This window comes from Saccostrea echinata, unplaced genomic scaffold, assembly GCF_033153115.1.
Source record: "Saccostrea echinata isolate AGI-Se365-2 ecotype Australia unplaced genomic scaffold, CSIRO_AGI_Sech_v1 ptg000054l, whole genome shotgun sequence".
NCBI classification, from domain to species: Eukaryota; Metazoa; Mollusca; class Bivalvia; order Ostreida; family Ostreidae; genus Saccostrea; species Saccostrea echinata.
Window position 1 is genome coordinate 45,360,836 of NW_026889803.1, and position 24,760 is coordinate 45,385,595.

General features: G+C 32.0%; 1 pseudogene; it reads right to left on the minus strand.

Moving 5' to 3' along the window:
* Positions 1–203: 203 nt before the first annotated feature.
* LOC133204929 (protein O-glucosyltransferase 2-like) lies at positions 204–15,429 on the minus strand (annotated as a pseudogene).
* Between the last annotated feature and the right edge of the window lie 9,331 nt (positions 15,430–24,760).

Below are 24,760 nucleotides of genomic sequence, written 5' to 3' on the forward strand. Positions count from 1 at the left end.
ATGACTTGCCTTGACCTTTTTTACTCACTTACAGTCTTACCTGGAGTCCTCAGAATGACTTACCTTGACATTTTTAATCACTTATCTCACACAGTCATACCTGGAGTCCTCAGAATTCCTTACCTTGGATTTTTTTAATCACTTATCTCTTACAGTCACACCTGGAGTCCTCAGAATGACTTACTATGACCTTTTTTAATCACTTATTTCTTACATTCACACCTAGAGTCCTCAGAATGACTTACCTTGACCTTTGTTAATCGTTTACAGTCACAACTGGAGTCCTCGGAATGACTTACCTTGAATTTTTAATCGCTTACAGTCACAACTGGAGTCCTCAGAATGCCTTACATGTACCTTGACCTTTTTTAATCGCTAACTTGCACACATGTAGTCCTTTGACCTTTTTTAATCGCTTACAGTCACACCTGGAGTCCTAAGACTGACTTACCCTCACCTTTTTTAATCGCTTACATACAAACCTGATGTCATCAGAATGACTTACCTTGACCTTTTTTAATCGCTTACAGTCACACTTTGAGTCGTTGTCATTCGGCTGTTCTACAAGCTCCCAGGAATTATCTGGCCTTTCAGGCTTGGACACCAACAAGTCAGAAAATTTCTTTTAAAAAAACAAAACAAAACATAACTTTCCTTGAAATAGATGTTGAACATTTAATAATAAAACTGATCTTTCAGATGAGTATTGCTGTATATCTTGGAGTACCACATATACTTTTAGACTACAGTATTTTCGGTAATTTTAACCCCGTTCATAGAAACCAGGGATTTAATTGAAAATCACAATATTTTGTCTAAAACTTAAGATACTGTATATCAAAAACGTATTTGTTCTATTGTGCTACAGAACCTGAAAATGTTCAACCGTTACTCGCTAGTTTGGAGGGACATAGAACACCATAATTAAATCACATGAAAAAGTCTCTCGCGTACACTTTATAAAATTGCAAAGTTTCCCCTATTTTTTGCCATATAAATTAATTGTACTCATGCGAAATTTATTGTGGCAATTGGACTTCATGACCTTATAAGGGAAAAATGTAGTATTTGTTCGTTGCTTATAGTTTTTTTTTTTTTTTTTTACTATTTTGAATATAATTTCTTTTTCAACTACAAAATCAAGTTTGCCCCCCCCCCCCCCCGAAGAAGACAATTTTGACTAAATTTTGAATCATGAATAACCCCCAAAACATCAGAAGTGTTTACACAAATGAAATAATTTCAGAATGCCTGCAATGTCTTCCAAAAGGATAATTGTGTTAAAAACCATCTTTCTTTTTTTAAGGAGCAAAATTATTTTTCTTGTTAATTTCTTGACATAGTGAAGTACATGAAAAAGTTATTTTGATTTCATAAATGGATATAGGCACAAAATAACAATAGAATATAAACTACAAGATCTTTCCCGTAAATATGATTTTTTTTTCAATTTCTAAAATTTTAAATGCGTTTTATACTCAATGATAACTTACATTAAACAACTTCACATAATAGCAGAAAATGTCCTTTGGGAATAAATTATCTCGGACAAATTCTTGAGCATTTCTAGATATTCTCTTTGCCTAAAATTCACATAAAATGTACATGTAGTTAAACAAGTTAAAAAAAAAACAATTGATAGTTGAAGAAATAAAAAATAAATTACAAAAATATCTTAAATTTCAAGACCACAAAAAATAACTAAACTCATAATTTTTGTACGAAATAATTACCTTACCTCCTCATCATGGCTCTTTGCCCATAATATTTTTTGTCGGAGGTCACTGAGGTCCCCTTTGAATGGAATGTAGTGTTTATTTGGCTCTTAGCTCTTGTAAAAATGTTCATAATATGGAGAGTCTTGTTTGAGCACAACAGAGTTACCTCCCATTAAATATGGAAATCTGTAGGCAGCAACAGTGCCATCTAAATTAATCTGATATTTATACTGAAAATTAAAAAGAAAAACACTTGGCACAAAACACAATTCAGTGGACTTGCATTAAATATTTTCATTTTTTTCTCTCTTTTATTTCGAATTTATTCATTTAAGGGTTGAGCAAACAATCAGTATTTTTTGTATGTGGCATGTGCATGCATGCTTACATTAAAGAAATCAAAGAAAGATGTATATTTAACGAGCTCTCCATATTTTTTTGGTTCCTTTTTGAAATAAAACATGCGAGTTAGTGCTGCATCTAAAAGGTGCGGTTCTTTTCGTGACATAACAACGACGTCAAGTCGCTCCTGTCGACTATCCCATCCCCTCCAGAAAGCTTTCTCGGTCTTGTTCTCCCAGGCCACTGTTGTTGACTGGACGGACAGTATGTCAAAATTTACCCTTCGAAACAAAAGGTCATAATTACTACTGTTTCGAAGTCCATTTATTATCACTTATCTTACAGAAAACTTAAATACCCTCTGTTTCTACGGAATGCCGAAATAAAAACGATAATTATAATGAAGTGAAAGTACATTTAACCTATTTCTATTTTCATATGAAGATAATGAACAGTAATCAAAGCTCAAAATCCATTGAAACAATATAAATTGTGAGCAGAGCAAACGCAGCCTTTTAAAAACATTAGAGGTGGGACCAGGTGCCACGGAGAAGTAAACATCTTCTGCGTGCTCCTTGTTATGATCGGTAAACGGAAAAATCTGTCGACAATTCAGTGTGAAAATAATGGCCTAACAATTTGTATGAAAAAAAAAAAATCAGTGAACATTCGACTTAACGATTGATTGTATTTGCTAACAAGGTCATTGTATCGACCATAAAATTGACGAAATGTTTAGTTTGAATGAGACTGTTATTATCCTTGGATGATCATCTTATTCTTATTGTCAATAGCTTGACCCGTTTTAGGAATTGCCCGTACGAACTACAGAAAATGCTCTACTGGGACATAAACTCCATATGCAGGTAATAATGGTATGTTGTTATGTACATATGAGAAAAAGGGGGAAAATGAAATCAAAATGGTAAAATTGAATTTTTTATATAAGAATCATAAATTTATGATATAATCAAAATAGAATGTTAGCTATAATATATGTCTTATATTTTTCGTTACATAAATATAAAGGAAAAAACTTTTTTGTTTTTGACAACAAATCTTTTTTCCTTATTTTGATGAGCTTTAATTTTCTTGCTTTTGCCGCACGAATGACCAAAAAAAGTTCGTCTTCTCCAGGATATGTTATATACAAAAAGATTGAAAAATAAGATTATAATTAACTTAAAAATGAAAGTTACAAAAATTTTACAACTAAATGATCACTTACTTTTCTTCATATTATTTACAGTATATCTTAATAAAGAACAATTATAATTAAATCTTCCATTGGTATCATTTTACCGGGACATCATTTTGAGAGTGGACCAGGTGAGGTCATAGGTTGGCATGACAACGTCCTTGGTGTCATCTGATCCACACCAAGAGAATATTGGGATTGGATCTTCTGCTATAGTTTTCTTCTCAAGTGGCCAATCACCAAGGTTTACCAAGAATTCAGTGTCAGGAAGAACAACCTACAAAACACATTATTTAACTTACCTGTGTGCAGAGCATATGTAAACATAAATAACAGGTAAAGAAATATTATATCACTATGAATCACATTTTATAAAGTACTAAAGGCAGTCTCAAATTCCCTCAAATTCTTTTTTAAATTATTCCCACTGATAAATTGCTAATAACTGAAATCATTTGGAAAAAGGCTTAATTTTCTGAAATTGTACATTTTTTTCGCAAGATATAATAAAAATCGTGTGAAGATAACGAGGAGTGATCGATCTAAAAATAAATCTACAAACAATACAGATCTGTTAACAGGGAATAGAATACGGACCCCAAGAAATTCAAGAGATGAGATCAGGTGCCCAGGAGGAGTAAACACCCCCCTGTCGATCGGTCACACCCGCCGTGAGCCCTATATGTATTCTATAATTGATCAGGTAGGCGGAATATTCCGTAGTCAAATATAGTATAAAAGCAAAGGCTTTGCAATCGGTATGAAACCCGTTAGCCCAAAAACGACTCAGTGTTAGGAATATTTGCTAACAAGGTCCTATAACGACCAAAGAATTTACGAAATGCTGACTTAAAACGAGGTTGTTGAAATCACTGTTACATCAACTTATCTGTCAGTAGAATGCCTCGGTTTAAAAACTGATTTTATCAGAACATGCCCTTGAATATCGAATAAACTGGGAGAAGCAAACACCATATACAGGTAATAACGGAATACAGCTACATAAGTAAAGGAAGTTGACGTTGGAAAAACCGAAGTCATGTCGTTTGTAATACAATTTGGTTGTTATTTGGCCCTTATTGTCTATAAATGTAGTAAGTAAAACATCCAAAATGAAACAGATGTGACAGACTCCGTGATGTCTCTTATTTCGATTTCCTTGGGACATATCGAAATGAATGGAAGTAAATATTGGTAAGTGACGAAATGTCATTGTTATATCTGAAGTCGATTTGAAAGACACCAATATGTTAATTTACATTACTTGTAAATATATGATTATCATGCTCGGGTTAATTTTACACTATGAATTCATTACACAAACAAAATTTAAAAATTGTCAAAATAATCCATTCACACAAAAATAACGTGTACGTAAATAACAAGATAGAATTTTTTTCTTCATGATGTTGCAGCATCAGCATTGTAACATGGAAATATATGTGTGTGGGTGAAGACTAAATAAGTGATAAGAATTCTTTTGAATAAGCAAATCCTGCTTTACTATATATTCATTCATTATAAATTTAGAACTAACAATTCATTATATATTTAAAACTAACAATACATAATCTGAAATTCTTAATTAATAAGGGAAAACATCCACCTTTAAAGTAATACATGTACCAAGAATAAAAATTCATCTGACAGATTTACAGAAACAAATGAATAGGTTGTCCAAAACTTGATGGATCGGGAGCATGAAAGAGGATGTATGTAAATGTAATAAATATCATTTGATTATACCTTTCTGGTCAGAGAAAGTAAAATAGCATCACTAAACTTTTTGTATACAAAATATCCTCCGTAAGCTCTCCTATATATCTGAAATACAAAACCAAAATCCTGTTCATTTTTTAACATTCAGTTTTTGTCTTTATTTTCTTGCTTGGAAAGTGTTCAGGAAAAAGTGTCTGCTTCCTAGTATAAATATTCAGCTAAACGAGATGAAACATTCAAGAGAATTTTTGTCTGTACAAATAATTAGTTCTCATGATGTGTGTGTATAAAACTGCTTATCATGTTTATTTTGTTGCTGAAGATGACGGGGTAGACTGTACAACTGTGTATGTGATATTTATTTTGTTTCTAATGATATAGTGGAATGTAAGAATGTAAATTAAGCTGCATGTTATATTTAATTTTGCTGTTGATGATGTGGTAGAGCTATTTTGTTGCTGCTATGTACATGTAGTAATCAATGACCTTGTTGTTGATGATACAGCAGTGATTAAGATTGATATGATATCGTTTAGTTTGTTGTTTACATCAATATGATATGTCTAATATGTCTACTTTGTTGTTTACATTACTCTGATCTGAAGATTACCTCGTTGTTTATTATGATTTGTTTACATCTCTTTGATGTGAAGGTTAACTTGTTGATGATATAGTAGTGTTTAAGACTATGTATGATATGTTAATATTGATTACATCAATATGATATGTTAACTATGTTGTTGACATCACTCTTATGTGAAGGTTACCTTGTTGTTGATGATACGGTAGTGTATGAGACTTTGCTTGCAACGTGTAAGACCTTTCATGCACGGCATGTACAAGCCTTTGTTAATAAAACGATCAATGGCTTCTGTTGCTACTTCAGTGAGGTTGACTTTTTTAAATATGGACAGATCTTTGTCTATCTGTTTGTAAGAGTCAGGGCAGTCATGTGATTTATACCATTTCTCTTTATTACTCATTGGGCAGTTACAGTCTTCATGATATACCATTCCTAAAGAAAGGAAAAAAAAGAGAAATCTCATTATATTGCTGATCATTAAAGGACTTATCGCATGATCTTTCAAAAATCGTAATTTTATGAAAAATATTATCTACAACCTTGTTTATTAAAATACTGAATAGAATAAACGTTGTTGAAAGCATATTTTAAGAGATATTAGGAGTTGAAATTCAAATATGGCAATATGCATATTTCAGTCGGATTTCGGCGAAATACTGCTCTGACGTCATAGGCGACAATTCAGTGATAGAGAGATGAGAATATGCACATTATTTACGGAGTTATCAACGACAAATGCAGCTTAATTACGAAAAATGCTGAAAAAATTAATGTGCTTTTCAATTACTATAGAAACATTAACTAGTTCTATGGTATAAGGCTTCTGAGATATTTTCGTTTTTTATTCCAAACATTTAGAATCTGTAGCTTTGATTACGGCAATGTTTCGTGATCGGGAAATTATTTTTCAAGATCGCCATCCTTTAAAAAAACATATGAAAACTTGTATAAATTAATATTATGTTAAAAACAAAGAACAACAAAGTTATATAATGTTAAATTTGTGAATCAAATAAGTAAATACGTGTGATAAGATGACAAATCGAATCGTATTCTGATGGCGAGTTTCTTCGTCTTCGCCGCGTCTCCCTCGCTATCGTCGATGCTATTTAAATACAATGTAAACAAATTTTTCAGATTTTTTTCTTGCTGCAATTCTAACATATAAGGTTGGATATTCAATTTCATATCGATAAAATAAGCGATTTGGTCATCCACAACGCAGAAAACTCAGGTTGTATCGCGTATATTTTCGTAAGATTAACGTGAGGAGCTGATCAGCCATTGTCGCCTTTGACGTCACAGGGTCACGTGATAGCTATCTAATTAACTTGGATTTTTAAATCAGGGGTTTTCATTTGAGTCAATAATTGATTAATTACCGCGGTTTATCTGCAGTAAAAACACAAAATTTATAAACTGTGGTCATAAGGAACGTTTTATGCTTTTAATTTCAAATAATTTAGAAATATGCAATAAGTCCTTTAAACAATACATGTTTTTAGCAGGTTGATTCATGTAATTTACCCCCTTCCCCTCCCCCGGTTGATTATGACAACGGACTTGCACAACAGTGTCTAAATGTTCTCAGGGAGACTTACCAGTCTGTATCACGAAAATAAAGATCACTGATAGCCAAAGGTGTATCTTCTGATTTTTCATTAAATATATTTTCCCCTGGGTTGATTATCAACCCCAAATCAAAACAACCTCGTATGTTCTTACAGCGACTTACCTCTCAAGTAGTAAGGGGATTTAGATACATGGTTTTCATTGTGTAGTAGGTTTATTTTAAGACTGCTGTAAGTGACAACTGGACGGAATCGTACGACATAGCTCCCATCAAATAGGTCCAAAACCTGGGCATAAATTCGAGCTCGGTTCCCATTCGTCTGAGTCACATTTACTTCAAAAGCTTTTTCACCAAGGGAATGGGTAAAACTACAAATATATTTTTATTGAAAACGATAATAAAAATGTGCTAATGAAAAATAGATAAAAGTACTGATAATTTTTATAGCTTTTCATAATCCCTCTACAAAAACAGTAAACACAGGAAGTTCATGAGTATTACCTGTAGAGTGTACATTTTTATAATATAAAAGATAAAAAAGTAGTCGTAAAGAAAACAATTAATATTCATCAAGACAAAATATAATAGTAATTACAGTCATTTTTCGTCCGTTACTCTATATCTAAAATTATTTTTAAAAAACAAAACAAAAACAACAAACAAACAAACAAACAAAAAAAAAAAAACAATTTCGTCGAAGTAATTGTTACACGAACACTTTTATCGTGATATTAATGAGTTGTGAACATGCAGTCTTTGTTGTTCGTTAGAATTAATGAATTAAAGTTAGATAAATTAATTTTGAATATTCTCATTCGCGCCCATCCATCTTAGATATTTACAATCAACATTTTTTAATCAGCAATATTCAAAGTATTTGTCTAAATGAATAAATAAGCGTCAATACCATCGCCATATTTAGAGTTATTTCAAATTTGTGTGAAAAGTCACGTGGGGCTATTTTTTGTATTTAAACATATGCCAAAATGCTGTTGATAATAACAAAAGACGTTTTATTGCAGAGCATTGCCATCGTGCATACAGTTTGCTGACTAAATATTCAGGTTTAAATAAGATTTTCAAAAGTATTTAAATTTATGACCAACTTAACCATAATTATCATAATACATAGGGGGACTTGGATTTTATAATTGTTATTAGAGAGTTAAAAACTCAATAAAATCATGACGGTTTTCCCGCTAGATTAAGAAGAAGAAAAGGTCCTTTGGAAACACAAGAGGTGGGATCAGGTGCTAGTGAGGAGTAAGTTTCCCCTGTCGACCGGTCACACCTACCGTGAGCCCTCTGTATTGATCAGGTGTAATCTGTAGTCAAATTTGTATAAAACAATGGCCTAACAATTGGTAGGATTTAAGTAAGCTATAATGATCCAATTATATTTGCAAACAAATAAACAAGGTCTTTACAACAATCATATCATTTGCGAAATGCTGATTTTAAACGAGAAAGTTGAAAAACCCTGTAACAACCGACCCCGGTTAAAAAAAAAACTCAGAACATACTCTTGCGTGCAGAATCACTCAGGAGACTTAAACACCATAAGCAGTTGATAGTGAAATATTACTACAAAAATATGGAAAGATGGAAAAGTTGCTTGAAGCAACTTAGGGACCTCAGGTTGAACATTTCAATTTTGAAGAGGCAGCAGCCCTTTGGAGGAATTTTAGGCCAAGACTTGTTGATGTTTAAATCAATTTGAATTAAGTTATCATTTGTATATTAAACTGTGGAAAGAATATATCCTTTATATTTCTCTCCATTCATATACCTGTATTACAGTATAGTATAATGATTTCATCAAAACATTGTGAAAGTGTTTCTCGCACAATCTCCTTCACAATCAAATTTAAAATGATGGAGAACCCTGCTGAAGTCATCCCGTTTGTCATATAGTTTAACTCTAAGTTGGCTATTAAAGTCCACATTCAGTAAACATCCAAGTGCAAAACAGATGTGGCACACTCTGAGGTGCCTTTATATAGGGTACACCTGGAAATATTCGAGTTAACATATGAATTAAAATACCTATTGTTTATTGATAAAACGTCGTGGATATGTCAAAATGTTGATTTTAAATCCACAGCAAGAGTTCTCTTCTTTTCATGTGGAAGTTTTGACTAAATTCTGCTTCATAAGAATATAAAACAGTTCGGCTAATAATGGATTACAATTAGTCATTTGGAATTCAAACCGATTGTTGGAAGAGATGATCTCCAAAGACTACATAGATATTGTCAATGAGAAACTCCCAATATAATTATGCAGGTGACAAGGGTATATTGCTACATAATTCAGGAAATTTGACGATTGTAATCAATGTCATCACAAAGCTTTGTTGTAGGTTACTATTTCAACGTATTTTTCTAGTAAAATATCCAAATATGAAACAGATGTGTCAGAATCTGTGGAATCTTTTATTTCAAGTTTACTGGGATATCTCGAGTCGACATATGAATGGAAGTAACTATTGTTAATTGATTATAAGACGTCGACATATCTAAATGTCGAGTTTAATGCTACTGCAAGTGTTTTCTTTTTCTCGTGTATAAGATTTTGTATAAATTTTGCTTATATGAATACGAAACAGATCGATCTGCTGATAACTGGGCACAACTTTCACCCATTAGAATTCCGATAGATTGTTGGCAGACCTGGTCTCCAAAAAACTACTCAATCAGAAACTCAAGCATCTTTTTAATATCAACTTCAGAGTATTTGTGTTTGCAATCAAAATGTTGATTCAAATGATCAATGACAAGGTAAGTAAATTTACGAGTTCCATTTTCATTTAAAATCTATGATGTCAAAAAGCCTGTTCTTAAATTTGTCGTGGGGTCTTGTTGTATAAAGTGTTGAAAAGTCTTACGTTTTGATGTTCTTGATTTTGGTAAAATTCTGTGATTTCAAATGTTCTTAAAGTTCCTTGAATTTTTGAGTATCCACATCTGACTTACACCACTTCTCAAATATATTATTGTACAGTACTCCTGATGTTTCTCCTTCACTGCTGGTAATATTTTAGCGAGGAGTAAGAAAGATGCTTGGTAGAACATTTACTGGAATCCGCTATATATCTTTGTTTGTAAGGACTTTTATGAAGTTTAGGAATCCAGTATAGGTATGGTAATTCAAATTCATTTTGATAGTTGGGAGTATTAAAAATACACATGTATTTAAAACTGACATATGTTATTTTAAGAATGTCCTCCTTAGAAAGTGAGCTATGGGCATAAATTGGATTACAACTTGCAGAATTAAATCCTAGGTCCTCTAAAATACAACCAAAATAATGAGCCTTACAAACAAAGACAATTTTCTTACCCGCTTTGTCATCTGAAACCATTAAATACTGATCGTTTAATCTAATGAAATACCTTTTTACTTCTGAATAATTGATCACAGAAGGATAGATGGTTTTCATATTGCCTCTCCATCGCTTAATGCTAGATTTAAACATCTATCTGATCCATTCTGACAGTCAACGTCTTCTTTTTCATGTTTTGCCCATCGCCTGGCGTAATCTTCTATAGAATTCATAACATTTATGTAATTATGACGCCAGTTGAAGGGTTCCCTTAATTTTTGCCCTTTTAAAATAAGTAATTTACAGTCCTCATTGTTAACTATATTTACGTCCGAAATAATGATGTGTCCGGAAGGATTATACATGTAGTTGAACACCTTGGAGTTTTATGTTTCAGATGTTCGATATTTAGGCCCTGTGAAGTTTTCTTGTAATTTGAAAGTATGGAAGCAATAGTCGAAGTATTTATTTATGATTTATTCATCATGTAGACTTTCAAATGCGATTTTTTAATATTCTTCTAAAACTCTTTATCCATTCTGACAGTATTTATGTGTTCCCTTTCATATATATTTAACCCATCGTCTACAATAGTCATAAATCGAAAAAAAAACCCACCTCAGAATTCATAATAGAAATTAAGTTCTGTTGCAATTTGAAAGATCAGAGCTAGCTCAAGTTTGAATCTTTTAAAATGTCTTACTATATCTACCTCACCGGTAATGATGTTTCCAAGTGGGCTATAGTGGACAAAAAAGGAAGAACGCTTAGGAGGATTTTAATTTAGACAGTTAATATCTGGGCTCTATTGAGTTCGTTCATAATTGGAAAGTGTGGATGCAATAGTCGAAAAACATAGGGAATGTAAGATGTAGACTTCAGCTTAAAATGTTGTAGAATACAAGACTAAACTTTTTACGATTAAGAATATTACTTGTGTTTAACGCATCTATACCTTTGTGTGCAAATTCAGCTTAAAGAACCCATCATCTTCCAACACCCGTGGTGTTTCAAAGAATTATGTTGGGCAACTAGTTTGCATTCTGGTGTTGAAGAAATCCAAATATGGACTTGCTTTAGCTTTTTCGGATAACACATATACATCGTTCCAAAAAAACAAAAACAAAAACAAACAAACAAACAAACAAAAAAGTAGAGTATTGAGCGAATGTGCTGTAGACCATATTGTTTATTGGCAAAAATTATATATATATATATATATATATATATATATATATATATATATATATATATATATATATATATATATATATATATATATATATATATATATATATATCGAATCAAACATCCTGTATATTTTGCTCATTGTTTGACAACCTTTACGTTCCTGCGTACTGTTAAAAATGCATTCACAAATGGCACACCTTGGGCAGAAAAGATTTCCCATTCTACTGATTTGGTCGTCTCAACCATATGGGTACACAGTTTCCTGATCCAGTATACTTCCCGTTTTATACAAATTAAATTGATTTTTAAAGTGGGGTTATTTGGGGGATGATAAATTCTTATCCACATTGAAACAATTGAGTGGTCGGGGGGAAAATGAAATGTTCAAGACGATAGATGGTCCACATTATATGTTTCAAACCAATGTCCCAAAATGTTCTTGTTGAGTGAACCATTGGTTTCCAAAATATAACTAGTTTACAAAAAATGCATTTAATACCATAGATAACGGTTCAAAAATTTACAACTCAGGATTTCCCAAGTTTAGTATAGAATCATTGTCTTGTGCAGTTGCAAATAATTGAATTTCTGGTTATCGTTTTACAATTTTTGTACAACATTTAGTAATTGAAAGCATGGCGTCCGAAAAAGGAATCGTCTAAAATATCTGTGATTGAAAGCGTACAATTTTTAATTCTAGTAAAAGTATATATCAAAATATGTATCAAAACTTGCTATTTAAGGAGTGTGTAGTCGACTTGAAGGACAATCTAAGGGGCACCAATCGTTCTATTAGAGCTTTTGCCTCATATAAACTCAACAGGTGACACCCTTTTATACACATACATGTATTCAAATACTTTAAAATGTTCTTAGGAATGATCAAAGCGTGCAACTTACGTGTATTCTCTTACCCGTAGCATCATGTATACGCTTACTAGAAATGAAAATTGCTTTCTGGAACAAATTGCATTAATAAATTGTATACGGAGCTTATCCACCAATCAAAATTCCTTAATAAAGGTTCTAAAAGCTTGAATATTAATTAATTCTTTGATAAATATTTGATTAGATTACGCATTAATTAATGTTGTTGTCATTGGTTGGCACGTTTTCATTTTTCTTTTAACCAGTCTTTTAACTCACCTTGAATAGTACTTATCTTATAGAACTAAAGTTGAATATCAAATATTGATAAAGTTTGTCTAAGAATATAACACTGTTGCTTTGGTTACCTCGAATTGAAAATGTTCTATTTTGTTAGCAATATTAACCCCTACTTGTAGCTTCTTGCATCCAGACATCTCTAGATTATGTGGTAGTCAACATTGAAAGTCAGGTTAGTTGTTCTTAAGCATTAATAATAAAAGTTTTGGAAACATCTACAAACAAGCCTTCGTACCCAAGGAAACAAAAAAATTAGCTTTTTATATAAATTTTATCTGCATAACAAAGCTCTATTTAAATAATTTAATTTGATTTTTTTTTTGAAATGTGAAAATTATGACTGCACCAATGCCTTTAAAAAGTGATCACCAGTTATATAAAAATGTGGAGTTTTTTTTCCAAAACAAGATAGGATTAGATTAAAATTTACAGAGAATAAACTTGAAATCCCTTTGCGGTATTAAAAGCATTGCAAAACAATAAGACATATAACATTTCGTCCTTGGTATATATTACAAGGATCTTTATTATTTGGTTGCATTTCAACCTATAATTGCTTTTAGCTTTGAGTTTTTGACTGTAAAAATGAATGAATAAAATAATTTCTTTTGAATACATTGTTTCCATTGTAACATATGTAATAGTTGAATTCCCAGATATGTTTATCTTATCACCTTATCATATTATGTTATGCTTTCACCTGTATATGATGTTTTTGTCTCCGAACATATTCGATACTCAAGGGCATGCTCTGAGTACGATGAATTTTTAAACAGAAGCAAGCTACTGGCAGACAAGTTTATGTTACATGGATTTTAACAACCTCGTTGAAAGTCAGCATTTCGTAAATTCTATGGTCGTTATAATTAACCTTATTAGCAAATATATCCTGCCATTGGGTCGTATTTTGGCTGAATTGTTTCACACCAACTGTTGGATCATATACTAGTAATTGTTTTATATTAAATTAGAGTACAAAAAAGTTCATAAATAAAACTATGACATAAAATAATTTGTTTCAATAAACAGTATTTCTGTATTTTAAAAACTGTTGTTGTTTTTTAATTAAACAAGCAGCTGTGGTAAACAGTTGAATATAATACAGACGTGTGTAATGAAATAAAAACACGAAATGCTTGTATTGAAGTTCATGGATAAAATCATTTTGCGTAAAATATAATTTGTTTGATAAATAGATGTTTTTTTTATTCTTTAAATTGTTGCGCTTAATTAACTTATTAGAGTAAAGTCGTTACTTTTCCTATTATACCTGAACATGATTGTTGGCGTTTCAATTTTAATGTCACATTAGTCCTTTATGCATTAGTAATCATAGTCAAATACACGAACATACACATGTAACCTAATGGCCCTGTGTTGCAGTTATTAAAATATAAATTCTATCACTTTAAAATGATGTTTTATATCAACGATCCACCAGGGGCCATGATTTGAACAAACCTGAATCTACACTACCTGAAGATGTTTCTATAAAAATATGACTAATGATGACTTTGCTCTTCTTGTGATAAAGAATTTTACAAAGAATTTTTCCCCATAAAATCCTATGTAAAACTTTGATCAGCTATTTTGGTCCCACCTTAATCATTGATCATTGATTCCTTGAAACAAAGAGAAGGGGGAAACTTGTATTCTTATGCATTAATCTACGAAAGTTTCGTTTTTGGTACAGGTAAAAATGAGCAAACATGCACTTCAATATTATACAAATGATTCTCAGAGTATTTGAGAGAGTTATTGATCATTTATCATTAATCAAGTCGGAAAGCAAGAAACTAGATGTTGCCACAAATTACAGACAAGCTCAAAATTTCAGATGTAACATGCTTTAAAGGGGCATAAATACACTTGCATTCTATTTTTTTTTAATACAAATTTTATTTTTTCTACTTACTTACTTTGATGTATTGATCTCCACTTTGATGACAATTCTTAATATTCAATGACATTCTTTACAACTTTTAGCAAACATCTGTGTTTGTAAACATAGGCTCAAGCTCGGTTATAATTGTTTAATGTGTTCAATTTGCTAACATTGCATCATGCACTGAACACGAACAGAAAACATTTGTTTGTTGTGTTTGCTTTCTTACAATTCTACTCGACTTTTCTTGATTATTATTTTAATATCTTTCATTAGTATACCACAGATTTGCCACCTTTCTTGAATATCAGTGATAAATTTGAGTTGGTGAAAGTGCAAAGATGTGTGACAATCAAACACACCCGAGATTCGTAGTTCTGATATTTTTTTGTAAAAAGGGGTATCTAAACACGCTTTCATAATCGGTATGGCACGCTCTTGCAACATTGTATAGAAAATTTTGGTGGATATAAACTTCAAATCTGTGTTTATGCCCCTTTAAAATAGAAAGGAATACATACATACTTTTTTCCAAACTGATCAACAGCCTGAACAAAGAAATATCTGACAGGTAACGATAACCTGGCCTTAAGACCGGGTCCCCAGACGATAGTCTTATCTAGGGAAAGGGTCCTCGCTCTCGACTGTTCGACTCCTTGTACAGACGATCTATCAGTTACGAGCAACAAAGCGAGCACAAAGTAGAGGTGAGTTGACCTCGCACACATGTTAAACATCAGTGGTAGGACACAAATTTGGCTTGGATATATAATATGTTGAAGGTGTGACCATTAGTATGGCGGAGCCATCGCGAGAGCACTTCTACATTTCATTGTTACAGACCCAAATACAACATGCACGTAGGTGTAAATAATCAGCGACAGAAGGAGACCAGAATACATGTACATAGGTGTAAATAATCAGCAACAGAAGGAGACCAAAATACATGTACATGTACGTAAGTGTAAATATTCAGTGGCAGAAGGTGACATGTACATAGGTGTAAATATTCAGCGGCAGAAGGAGACCAAAATACATGTACCTAGGTGTAAATAATCAGTATCAGAAGGACAAAGTCTTTGTTTTTAGAAACGAACCCACCTTTTACTTGAATGAGCAGCGTGGTGATTATAATACGGTAAGGCTTTAAGAGCCTTTATTCGGATGTTTCATTACGAGTTGTCCTTTCGGGGCACTGCGTCAGCTCTTATATATAGCAGGAATGAAAAACATTCTGGATTCTAGAAAGTTTCTCTTCCAACTAAGTATCTATCTCCAACTGTGAGCGAACTGGCCCGATACCTTTGTAAGACACCAGTCCAGGTAGATCGGGACACGTTTCCAGGTTATGGTAATAACACCAAATATAAATAAGAAAATTACCATGAATCATACCAGGAGTCGAACTTAGAACCTTAAACTATATATAGACAGGTGATCTACCACTGATTACATGTATCAGGTCACTGTGAAACAAACCCGACTTTCCACAACATAATCTATAATTGTGTTACATTCCCTTTGAACACAGTATCAATGCATTCATAAAATAATTATACATTTTTTATATTTCAGTACTTGCGAGTGTATGTCGGTATGAATGTCGTATATAACTTACAGATACTGGACAGAATTTCAAATGGCTTTCAATTCTATTTTCCAAATTCTTGTTTCTTTTCACTGACGACTCGCACTCCTAACCACTGCATTGGTTGATGTTTTCGTTTTATTAGTCCCCTACCGGTGAAACCGGAGGGGACTATAGGTTTCCTCTGAGTCTGTCCGTCCGTCTGTCTATCTAGCTGTCCAGTCTGTCTGTCTGTCTGTCAGTCTGTCCCACTTGGTTTTCCGCACTTTTTTCCTAAACGCTTGCAGATATTGAGCCGGTTTTTGGTATGTGAGTGTGTCTTGATGAGTTACATATCAAGTTTGCATTTCGTTCCGCTTCATTGATTTTTGACGAAATTACGGCCTTTTCATTTTTTACGGGTTTTCCGCAATTTTCTTCTAAACGCTTGTAGATATTGAGCTGATTTTTGGTATGTGGCTTTACCTTGATTAGTTATAGATCAAGTTTGCATTTTGTCCCGCTTCATTAATTTTTGACGGAATTATGGCATTTTCAATTCTTAACAGGAACCAGATTACACTTGCCGGTAGGGGACTAGTATTGCTAATGCAATACTCTCAGAATGCTTGTTATTTTTATTTTACTAAATTATTAACTTTTAAGTCAGGCCCATAGCAACGGTCTCAAAAGTGGGGGGTGGGGGGTGGGGTGGAATGGGGAAGTTCCCAAAAAATCTGACAAAAAATATTCTATGCTGGACCAAGAAGTGGTCGGGCCAACTTCTAAAAATAATCTGACAAAAAAAGTGCTCGACCTTACAGCAACAAAATGTGGGGGAAAGGGACAGCATTTAAAGGAAGATTTACTATAGCATAAATACTATACTCAGAAAAGAAGGGGGCGGGTCCCCCTCTACTGGCCTGTAAGTCTAGTCTTCTTATAATTGCTTTGAATATCATATTTTGATAATTAAATGTATAAAATTTTAATATTTCAGTTTTTATTGAAATCTTTATATTAAATCTTTAGATAGAGTTTTTGACTGATAAAGGTGCTTGGACACGGATTTGAAGTTAATATTTTCTCAAGTTTTCGGTATAATATCATGACTTATATGTTGCTATACCATTTCAAACGGAAATATAATAAAAAACTTATTTTATCTGGAAATTATTGAAACTACAAATTTCGGGACGCGTTTGATTGACACATCCTAGCACTTTCATTAAGCAAACTTTATCATTAATACTTAAGAAAAGTAAAATTTTTGTTGTGTATTAATGAAATATATTCAAACTATAATCCAGAAAATTCGGAGTAGAAATGTAAGAAAGCAAAACCAACTCACCAGTATTGTCAGTGATGTGTGCAGAGTTTAACAAATTGAACACACCCGTTGAAACGTACACATTAACAATAACAGAGCTCGTGCCCTGTTTACAAAAAAACAGTTTACGATTCACGAATGTGTTCAATTTGTTAAACTCTGACGCTTTTCATACTAATTGTTAGACTTTTGCAGACAAGGTCATTGTATCGACCGAAAAACTTGCGAAAAGATGACTTCAAACGAGACTGTTGATATCATTGTTTCGTCAACTTGTTTGTCAATAGCTTGCCTCGTTTTAGAAATTGTTCATACATAGAGCATGCTCTTGCGTATCGAATCAACTGAGAGATATAAACACCAAATGCAGGTGATAAGGGTATATTGCTACATTAGTAAGGGAAGATGACGACTGAAAAGTTTAAGTCATCACGTTTAACATAAAGCTTTATGATAAGGTTAGGTTACCATTTACGTCTTTTTCTAGTAAAATATCTAAATATGAACAGATGTGTCAGAATCTGTGGTATCTTTTATTTCAAGCTCACTGGGATATATCGAGTCGACATATGAATGAAAGTAACTATTGTTAATTGATAATACGTCGTCGATATATCGAAATGTCGAAGTGAGGCTTTTTAAGGCCACAGCAAGTGTTTTCTTCTTCTCATGTAGAAGTTTTTGAATAAATTCTGCTTCATATGAAGTCCGATTTGACAACACTACTTTTCTTTAATTTTGTACATACATGTTTTTCCGAGATGAAAAATATCATAGTTTATCTTGGAAGAAAGAAAAAAAATCTTTTTTTTCCCTCACATTTTTCCTTTTCGTTCGTTGTAGCGTGTCGTCCATAGATTGACTAGTTTTTTTAAGGATTGTTCAATCCATCTTTTCATATATAGTAGTTCATTGCATGAATGTTCGAGAAAAAAATCAAAGTTCTTAACTGTACAATAAATTTTCAATACTTGACAAACTTTAGAAAAAGATCACCACGCTCTCATGTCGTGTAAAATCGTTTTTAAAAAAGTATTCATATCTGATTGCATCTCCATAAACGGTGTTGTACTCATGCTATCGTATCATTTTGCTTCCACATATACATGTAAGGCAAACCTGTCGCAGTCACCAAATTGAATTTTAATTTTTTTCCCTGCACTTTTCAAAATCATCATAGGATTGGTTCAAGAACAAAATATACAGTTCTATGCCAATATCAAAATACACATAAATTTGGACCATTAAATTTGCCACCTCAAGATTCTCTTTGATGTAATTTATGGGTGAATTAAAAAAAAAATACCAAACATATTTTTATCAACAAAAATACAGACAATGGGAATAAATTTCTATGACCAAATATATGTCTTTAGTTAGACATAGTGATATGTCTAAATACCTGCCAAATATCTCACTGATATCTCAATTCACAAAAAAAGTTATGCCCAAAAACGATGCTAAAAATGTCAGGAGTGCAACACTTTTTTGTGACATTTTGAAAATTCAATATTATTTGAAGATCTGTGAAATAAATAATAATGGTTTATATTGGAAAGAAAGACTTTCCTAAATTTTTCTAAGTATTGATTTTTTAATGTAGACTGTAGCAACTTTTGTTTGACCAAGTTGTGATCATGGCTGATATATATTAAAACTGATATTAATTTTAAAAAAAGTTATACCATGACAGAAAAAAATGTAGTGTTACCAAAACAAGAAAAAACCCATAGATTTTAACATTCTGAAAGACAATTAATTCAAAAAGGAATTTTCAAAGTGTAAACAATAACTGGTATACAATTTAAAACTTAACAATGTTATATACCTCACAAGCAGCATTAATGAGAGTCAAGTATCTGTACATACTAAATAATGGAAGGAGTGCAACATTTGATGTTTTGCTTCCTAGCATGAAAAAATACTTTCATTAGTATATGATTCTCTGATTTTTATTCTGGAAAATAAAGACACAGAGAACATTTTACCAAATACATGTAGATTTATTAGTCTCAGGGTCTGTCTGTGTTTCAGATTTATATTTGTATGGTTAGGAGTGCAACACATTTTTTTTAAAGATTCAAGTTATATGATGAAAAGACTTTTATTCATGCTAAGAAATAAATGTATTCTTTAATCAATAATGATCTACATGTATTTATATAATTTAGTACTAAACTATTGACAGTATTATTATTAAAATCTTTCTCTTTTTCAATTTTATCAATTCAGATGTTTTTTTTTATCTTTGATTTTTGTTTTATGAATGTAAACGATAAACACAATGAAAAATGTTATGAAAATCAAGTAATTCCACCTCAAATCCACTGAAACAACAGAACAAATTCTGATGTAATTTTTGCTTCATAACATTGTCGTAGAAACCGGGGGGAGGGGGGGGGGGTGTCCCCAATAATTTTCCAATATATAGATAACTATAGAAAACATAGCTACTACAGTCCCTGAAACGTTCTACTTTCCCACTTGAACGGTGAGCGAACGCTGAACGAACGGTGAACGAACGCTGAACGAACGCAGAGCGAACGGTGAGTGAACGGTGAGCGAACGCAGAACGCGAACGGAGCGCAAACGCGAACGCAAAGTGAACGGTGAACGAACGGTGAACGCAAGATGAACGATATATTCGGAATGCCTCTGATCTTTTCCTTGCATTGAAACTATTTTATTGTATTATAATGTCAGGTGCCAAAAAAAAAAGAAATAAATAAATAAATAAGTAAACCAATAAATGAATGAATAAATAAGTAAATAAAATAAATTCTCCAAAATTGTCCTAAGAAAGACGATTCATGCACATTAAGTTTTTAATAGTACGATTTTTAACGCATTAAAACATTGCAATTGTTGCCGAACGCTGAAGTATAAAAGATATTTTTTTAGTTGGAAAATAAAAATGTTTATTCTTATTTGATAACAAATCAGAGAAAACTTCTGACTTATAGAATGAATTAAAGCGATTGTAACACCCATTCATATATCTCCGTGTCAAGGCGATTTCATGTAAAGTAATGAAAAAAAAAAATTAATTACAATGGTCAGTGGACGTTTTGCATTTATACGCTCGTATTTTAAATATTTAATACAATAATATATTATGTGTCATTTCTATTTTTCATGATGATTTATTGAGCAGACTTCTGCATGTATCTGTAGATGGCCGTGATTATACTCGGACAAGATAATACAAAGATACATATTCATATTATTTGTTATAAATTCAATTTTCAGAACTTGATATTTAAGTAATATGCTGTTATAATTTTTATTAAACAGACAAATGAGAGAGAGAGAGAGAGAGAGAGAGAGATTCCGTTTCATCCCCCCCTTCCTTTCAGGCTTCACTAAATGTTTGTACCTATATCAAACAATAACTCTGAAATTTTTTTCTAAATATATTAGACAGTGAAAGTAACTTCTTTTTTTTTTTTATCAACAAATCATATCTATCTGTTTGACAGTATTACTCGTTTTTATTTTCCTGCTTCAAGTTCACACGAAGTCCACGTGCTTGTCCTGTCAATCAAAATCATTCGACACTGTGCAGGTGTGAAAGTTTCGTCACATCGAAAACGAAGTGCGAGTATTTCCGAGTTATAACATTTATTTTTATCATTTCTAGATTTGATACCAACATTTGAATAATAAATGAATAAAATATATTGGGCATTAACACTTGAATTTGAAACATACTCTCTGCCAATTTCAAATACCACCGCCGACACGTGTACATTGTGAACTACTATTGTTTTGTGACTTTTTTAGATGCATGTTTGTTTTGAGACTGAAATTTTTGTTCTAAAAAAGACCTTAACTTTTTTTAACAGGTTAATTAAAATTTTCTGGAAATACAGTACTGACTAAGTAACCGATTTAGGGGAAAAGGGGGGGGGGGAGTATTAATCATATCGAATGGCAAACATATAAAGTTACGGTGAAGAAAGAATTTTTTTTCTCTATAACTATAGACTTTACATACATGTATTATAGTAGCGAAAATTCTGTAGTGCGTTTCATTTTAAATAAATATTTCCTTTAAACACACTATCAATTTAATTCGCTCCAAAGATAAAAATTAACGGGATATCCGCAGTACTATGTATAACTCTCAGAACTAGTTCTATCATATTTTCTGTAGTAACTGAATAAAAAAACGCGTTAGAAATAAATATTTTCGTAATTTTGCTGCGTAATTATTTGACTTGGATAATTATATCTCCATTAACGATTTGTCGTCTTTAACAAAACAAAATGTTGCAATTCTTGAAGTATTTGCACATTGCCCTTAGTTAAATTTAATATTTCAGCATCGTTCTACATAGGTACAGAACAACATTTATTTTCCAGAGTAATTTAATAAATAACCTAATAGCTAAGTTAGAATAATAAAAATATATATCTTAGATATTTTCCCCCATGAAATAATGATTCTTCAAACACGATATGTTAGTTATTAAATTAAAAAATCTGTAACTCCTTACCTACAAAAAGATAAGTCCTTTCACTTGGGAGTTCCGAATGGCAATGAAAACTGAACGATAGGTGAACGCTGAACGCAAGGTGAACGCAAAGTGAACGGAACGAAGAGCGAACGCTGAACGCTATGTGAACGGTGAACGCGAGCGCACGGTGAACGGTGAACGCAAAACTGTGAACGGAGAGCGAACGGTGAACGCACGGTGAACGAACGGTGAACGCACGCTGAACGAACGGTGAACGAACGGTGAGCGAACGGAAAAATGGGAAAGTAGAACGTTTCAGGGACTGTATATGCTTGTGCACCATCATCAAAAACGTCTGATGACCCTTTTTGTGCTTGTCAAAGAATTTTTGGTTGTTGATAGTTGCCCCCAACTGATATTGTATGGCTCTGCCCCCCCCCCCCTCAAGCTGAACTTGCTTCCTTCGGGACTGCAAAATACTACTTTAGAGACTCCCCTGCTCTTGGTAAGGAGTGCAACAAATATGTAAGAATTATTGCTGATCAAATATGAATAAAGAAAAGACTGATGAGTAGAATGCTTCTGGTTGACCTCGTTTGCTAACAGTGTTTGTCCTGTGAAGGAAAATATACTATAAAATATATTTTATCGTCTAAAATATATTTTAGCTAGTATTTTTGACATAAATAGGGAATAACTCAAGATTTAAAGGCAAGTTCAAATACTTTCATGTGTTTTAATTATGAGGTATTGCACTAGAAATATTGTACAATTTCGTTACCACTTGAAGTTGCCAACACTTTTTGTGTTCTATGGTTTTAATTTTTAATTTTACTGCAGTTAGGAGTACAACAAAACTGTTTTATAAATGATCTTCATCTTTCTTTACTAAAAAATAAATTTAAAAAAAGTTTTATCAAAATGTTTTTTTTTCAAAACATTATGTCTTTCAACTAATTACAGATATTTTACAGTCAATTCAGAGAATACATGTAGTTTTCATCACTTAACACGTATATTTAAATACAATATATGTTTACTACACAATGCAAAAAATCATGTTTTGAAGTCTTGAAATTATGAAAAAATTTGCCGTAAATTATAAAAAATATCAAAACAACGAACTGATTTACAAACTAAAAATGGGTTATTTTGTGTTATAATTTTTTAAACAATGTTAAATAAAATACATATCAGATGCAACACAATAATGTATTATATGGTCACTTCAAAATCTAGTACTCTTTGTAAGAAAACTTACATATCAAAATTCATTTTTGGCTTAGATTTAAGGAATTGACTGAAATGGACCAAAAAGTGATTTTTGGGGAATTTTATTATTTCATATTTCTTTCATATTAATACTTTTCAAACCAGAATAGAAAAAAAAATAATGTAAAATAACAATCAAAAAGCAATTTTTCCCCACATATACAAGAGAAAAAAAAACTCAATCAAGGTTTAGATTTAATCATATATATTCCTGATATACCATTTTTAAGCATAAAAAATATAATTTCTTTTGATTATGTGTATTAGAAAGTCTTTTAGGATATATTGCTATTTACTTTTTCAAATTAAGTTTTATTTACTAATAAAACTTCTGAAACATTTTTTTTTTTATCCAGTTGTCTATTTTGTTGCAACTTCAGGAATTTTAACTAGAATGCACGTACAATATGATGATGTAAGTGAAAAACTATATTATGGGTAGTTGAATTTTTTCAAAAAATTTCAATTTAATGGTCCTAATTTTTGAATTCACCCTAATAACATCATGACAGATCATCATGAGTCCAAGGTACAACTATATAACGAGAAAATTCAACAGAGAATATTTCTTCTGTATATATTTATGTTTTTGGCGGTAAACCAGTATCAGAATACTAATGGCGCTAACTGTATTGCATGCGTAACATTTTACGTATATTTTACGTGTATTTGACGGAAATTATAGTAGGAATGTGTTCAGAATTCGAATTAATAAAAACTTCACAATATAAACTCTAAAAGAGCAAATTCCAGCAGTTCTTTGGAAATTCTTGAATTCGAAAAATGCGTATGATTGAAGAATTTTAGTCAACGTGTTCGCGGTTAAGATAGAATGCAAGGCCAAAAAGTTATTTTATGGATTCTTAAGACATATCTTTTGAAACAAGGTTTCAGCATGGAAATCTTGATACATGTATTAGTTCTTATTTATTTGTATGATTTTTTTTTTGCATTTTTTAAAAGAAAATATTAAAATCGCTTTATTTACAAAAAAGATGCTTTAGAGTTCTTTTTCAATAAAATTCAATATAAGACTCCGTGTGGCTTATAAAAGACGCCTATTGATTGTAAGGTCAAAAGTCAAAGGTCAGAAATTCCAACCATTCTGTGTGTAACACTTTGTTTCAGGCGATATAAATATCACTGATCTCAATGTCCAAATGACCCCTATTGATTTTGAGGTCAAAAGGTCAAGGTAAAAAGTTCATACATTCTGTCTGTGTTTAACACAGACAATATCTTTAAAAGTCTTTGAGTTTTAACAATGAAATTATATATCACAACACCCTCTGGCTTAAAGAAAATCATTATTGATTTTGAGGCCAAAAGGTAAAGGTCATAAATTGCAAACAACGGTTTCCAGATGATAACATCAGTTTGTTTTCTTTTCAGCTTTTTTCAATGAAATTTAATATCAAAACTCCCTGTGG